Below are 5,165 nucleotides of genomic sequence, written 5' to 3'. Positions count from 1 at the left end.
TCGATGCCCTAGCTACGCGCCGTCGACCTCCTCCTCCTCCTCCTCTTTGTTTTTAACGCTCGCTCGGCCCCCTCTCCTCATACTCTCTCGGTTGAGCCCCATCCCTAGCTCCGATCGGCGATCGACGATTCCGCTTCTCCGCCGCCGTCGACCTCGCCGCCGTCTGAGGTAAGCCTCCCATTCTTCTCCTCCTCCTCCTCCTCCTCCTCCTCCTCCTCCTCCTCCTCCTCCTCCTCCTCCTCCTCTTTGTTTTCTTCTTGTTTTTAACGCTCGCCCGGCCCCCTCTCCTCATCCTCTCTCGGTTGAGCCCCATCCCTAGCCCCGATCGGCGATCGACGATTCCGCTTCTCCGCCGCCGTCGACTTCCGCTTCTCCGCCGCCGTCGACGTCGCCGCCGTCTGAGGTAAGCCTCCCATTCTCCTTCTCTTCCTCCTCCTCCTCCTCCTCCTCCTCTTTGTTTTCTTCTTGTTTTTAACGCTTATTTATTCTTGATCATTTTATTTATTCTTTGATTATACTTGTTGCTTGCTTATCCATTGTTTGATCGAAAATGTTCTGTCTCAGTAACAGCATACTTTTTTCTTCTTTTTCTTTTCTTCTCCTCCTTTTTTTTCTTTTTTTTTTTGAGGAGCAGTTAGGCAAGAGAGCTCAAACAGTTTCATTAAGTAAATGAAAGAGAGTACAAAGTAAAATAATAGAAGGAAGGATACCAAAAAAGAAGAAGAAGAAAAGGAGATGAAAAGGCGAAAAAAAAGAGTGACAAACGGTAGAAGAGAGGAAGTAATACTTGATCTTTCATTTTGCAGGGAGTCCTTTTTGTTTATTTTCAAGTTTTTGAGTAGACGTGTATCTTGTATAGCATCATACACATATTCTGATGAGCTTAGGGAGACATGTTTGAGCTCATCCAAGTAATAGAATCAGGAAAATCCAGACTATGTCTGTGCTTGCTAGAACCTGAGGTTTGAGGTTCATTAACTGAAAATTGCACAAGGAAATTGCTCTCTGGAAACATAGTTTGTACTTTCTTCTTGCAGCTTATATTGTTTGCATGATCTAAGTGATTGATTTTGAAAATTGTGGAAGAACCATAACTACATTGTGGTTACTTGAGGAATCCTTTGTGCAGGTTGGAATGTCTGAATAGTCTATTGAATCCTCTCATTGAGCAAGTAGTCTCAATTAAGAGAAAAGAATTGCTCTATCATAAGGCTTTTACAAGGCGATGTTATGACCTCCAAACAGCTGAAGCAGAGGTTAGAATGTTGTTCTGTTATATGTATACCTGTGCATCAAATCTGTTCCATTAAAGCTTAATGAGGTGGATTGAGTCAAACAAGTAGCTCTAGAGGTTTCTTGTCATGCTAGGTCTTTTTTGAAAAATCTCATCATGCTAAGTCATTACTGGCAGTTCCAGCATTATCAGGCTAGATATCTGCTCTAGCATACGCTTCCAACTGTATTTCCCATCCATATAAATTAACTAATAAACTGATTGCAGTTCAAGGTAATCTCTATGCCCGTTCTTCATATCTCTTCATTTCAAGCCTTTTCATAAATTTGTTAAGTTCATTGCATTCCCAATGCTCCTCTAAGATACGTTCAACTTGCATATTTTACTAGTATCTACAGACATTGTACAACAATGATAGCAGGGAAGGCACTTCGATGATGCATCAAGAAGTTTAATTACCACATTGAAGTTTCTAATATTTTTATGGATTTTTTTTCTATATACATGCATTTGTAAAATTTCTTGAAGCTTTAACCCAAGCTTCATTGGTGTTTATTTAAACTCAGGTGGATCTGCTTGGTGATGAGGTAGATGTACTTCTTGGCCTAATTCAGAAGATATACATATCACTGGACCATTATTCACCAGTTTTGCAACACTATTTTGGGGTAATATAACTCATTCTTTATAATAACTTTTTCTTCTCTTGATCTGCATTTTTCATTTCGGGAAAACATTGATCCCTTATTATTGTGATATGATTCTTGGGCCAATGATAAGAAAAATGAAACAAAACATGAAGAAAAATGCTTGGTCAATCAATAAACAAATCCTAGAATTTGTTTAGTGCATAGTATATTTGTTTTCTTAGCTGCTCCGAGTAGTATAATGTTGTTCTTACTTGTACCAAGCGAAAAATGTTTCTTCAATTGTTAGATCTTATAGTGGTAGCAATGACCTTCCTTGGGTATGTTTGATCTGGTTATATTTTTTTCTGCATTCTATAAGACAAGCACTTATACTTTTTAATGATACTGAGATTTGGTTACTCTAGTTGCATGTAGGATATGTTAAATAAGTCAATTAACATATATATTTTTCCTTTTCTGATGTCTTAACTAGAGAACTTTCATGAATGATGATGCTCTCATTGTTGCCCACCATAGCAGCATCTTAAACTTGAGTTGAGATGAACTTTGGCTCTCTAAACTTTTTTTTTTGGTTGGGCCTTGTGGTTCCTTCTTTCATTTAGGTGTATTTGTGATTTCAACTGATATGAATTTCTTCCCCGAGAAAAAAGTGTGTGAATTTTCAGTTACTCGAACTGTTGACGCAAGCAATGAAGCTTTATCTAGAGTCATGTTCCTTCGACAATGAACCACTTCTGATCCTATTTGATTTCACCATCTTGTTAGTTGCTTCATCTAGTAAGCATCAATTGGCCAGACAATAGACACGGGGTGCATGTAATGAGGCTCTATATTGATACTCCTTACTTCATATCTTCAAGTAACTATCCTGTAATCATTACTACCTCAAGAGAGCCATTGCTCACTCTTTCATTTTCATTTACCATAGTCCTAAATTTTCTTAGAACATCTGTTCATTCTAGTTGAACTAGTGATCACTGATTGCTGGACCCATATCATAGTTGAACTAGTGATCACTGATTGCTGAACATGAAATTGATGCTTTAAATAGTTCTGTTGTATATAAAAAGAGAATCTCAAAAAAGCAATTCTGGAATCTGGAATTTATAACAAGATTAAATAAGATTGGCACATTTCTCTGCCAGTAGTTCATTTCTAAATTATCTGAATAGAAAATAATACTGTGCTCATAGTAAACCAAGTTGTAAATCCAGGGGAATTATTCTGGCCTTGAAATTACAGAATATATGACTAACCCATAAATTTTTTCTTGCTGTTTTGGAGAGGCTGCTGCTGCTGCCTCACCCTGTACTCTGAAGGACTATGGAATTTTAGATAGTGGACCATATAGTTTCAGTGGGTTCCCAGCTAGTCATTTGAGAACCTCTTGAGTGTATTTCTTTATTCTGATATTGTTAACTGAGACAATTTCTTGACCTTGTCCCCATGAATGCATTACTTGACAGTTTAGAAGCAAGAATGGGAAAACACCATGCTTCCTCCAACTTCCTCCAAACCCATCATCTAGACCCTAGATTTTGTCCATTGTTAACAAAGGCCCAATGTTCCAAAGTATGCCAAGGTTTCTGAGTACAACTAAACAAAGCTTGTGCTGTTTTTCAGTGGAATGATACCCATACAGTTAAGTGTTCGAAGTTTCTACATAAAACATGTGAATTCAAAGTTGAGTTTTATTTGTAATGTTATAAATTGCTGGAATCTTGGTCTTGCATTGGTAATTGTTTTGCATCAAATGTTGGATGGCTTTTACATTCTGCTTTTAAATGCAATTTGCTGTCTGGATGATAGAGCATAAATAACAGCAGCTAAACATGTTTCCTTGTAACATGTTTATGTCAAGGACGAGCAGTAACATGCATTAGTAGAGGTAATTTTTTTTCAGATTACCATATGACATGGCAGAGAATGATCAGTCGAGTTCCAAGTATCTTTGTTGAAGTTTAGATTCATGTTGACATCATTCTATTATATGTCTAAAATGTTTTTTGAATCAGAAGATGGTGGGGAACTCACTAAACTAAAATAAGAGCAAAAGATGGTGGGGAACTCACTAAACTAAAATAAGAGCAAAAGATGGTGGAGAACTTTATTTAGTATAAATTTATTATTTAACCAAATATTGATTCTTTTTTGTGCATACCAGGTAACAATATGCCCCGAGGGAGACGATTTAGAGATGTAGAGTTCCAGCATTCTCAGGTGGGATCTACTTCTGATCAGTCCCAGCAGTCATGTGAGCACCAGCAGCATGAGTCAGAATCTCAGCGCGAGCCTCCTGCTGATTGTCCGGAGGATGAGCTCCGGATCCAGGGTAATTCGATTTAAAGTTATGTTCATATTTGTCTTCAACTTTTTAAGACATATTTTATTTAATTTTAATAGATGGACAAGGGACGGTGAGGACGAGACGGGGACTCACTCAAGCAAAGGATGTGTGGAAGCTTCCTCCGGGTGAGAAGATCATCATCCGATGCAACGAATTGGGGCAGCCCATCAATAGAGCTAGAAGTCTACTATCAAGCTTTTTAGGATCGGTTGCACGCAAGGGTCAGCTGTGTCCACTCAACTATACGAAGTGGAATGACATGCTTCCTTCGTATAAGGTTGAGCTTCTTAGACTTATACAGATAATGAATTGAATTTATTCTTTTTAATTCGACACCTCCTGTATATTAATTTGCTTAGTATCATAATTTTATTTTAGATGTTTAATATTATTATAACATTCTGAATCTTGTTGTAGGGTAAGTTTGTACTCCCTCCAGAGAGCCATGATTGGGTGCTAAAGTCCCTCAATCGCAAATGGAAAGAATATAAAGCAAAATTGAAGACGGACTTCAAGCGCGAGGGTATGACAGAGGAGGAGGTTGCTCGTGTGACTCCTCCTGATGTATACCCTCAGCAGTGGAGGGAGCTTGTTCATTACTGATTTTCTGAAAGAGGACATGTCACGTATATTGTTTCAATATCTTCTATTATCTTTATTATTAATATAGATTGCAAATATATACATTGAATCATATTATACTGTGTGTTTTTATTTTGGCAGACATATTGTAATATTGGTAGAGCTGCACGAGCATCTCAAGCAGTTCCTCATACTTCAGGCTCGAAGAGTTATGCGAGACGTAGAAATGAATTCGTAAGTTCTTTTGAAACTATTTGAAACTCTACTAACATATAGCACGTATCATGATATATAGTTTGCCCATATACTTTCCATATGTGTAGATAGTAGAGCATGGAAGGGAGCCTGGTGA

At 37.9% G+C, this 5,165-nt stretch overlaps 1 long non-coding RNA gene across 3 annotated transcripts; it reads left to right on the top strand.

The window, feature by feature from the left end:
• Positions 1–4,339, top strand: LOC120112351. 3 transcript variants are annotated; one of them, XR_005513851.1, is made up of 6 exons: positions 1–168; positions 320–403; positions 1,130–1,256; positions 1,801–1,902; positions 4,049–4,216; positions 4,288–4,339. It is a non-coding gene; the product is annotated as an uncharacterized LOC120112351 (long non-coding RNA). The 3 variants fall into 3 exon arrangements; XR_005513852.1 differs by lacking the exon at positions 320–403; XR_005513850.1 differs by lacking the exon at positions 1–168 and having other exon boundaries at positions 220–403.
• The last annotated feature ends 826 nt before the right edge of the window (positions 4,340–5,165 follow it).

The sequence above is a fragment of the Phoenix dactylifera genome, chromosome 1 (genome assembly GCF_009389715.1).
Source record: "Phoenix dactylifera cultivar Barhee BC4 chromosome 1, palm_55x_up_171113_PBpolish2nd_filt_p, whole genome shotgun sequence".
In the NCBI taxonomy this organism is placed as follows: domain Eukaryota; kingdom Viridiplantae; phylum Streptophyta; class Magnoliopsida; order Arecales; family Arecaceae; genus Phoenix; species Phoenix dactylifera.
This window is presented reverse-complemented; position numbering and strand designations above follow the sequence as displayed.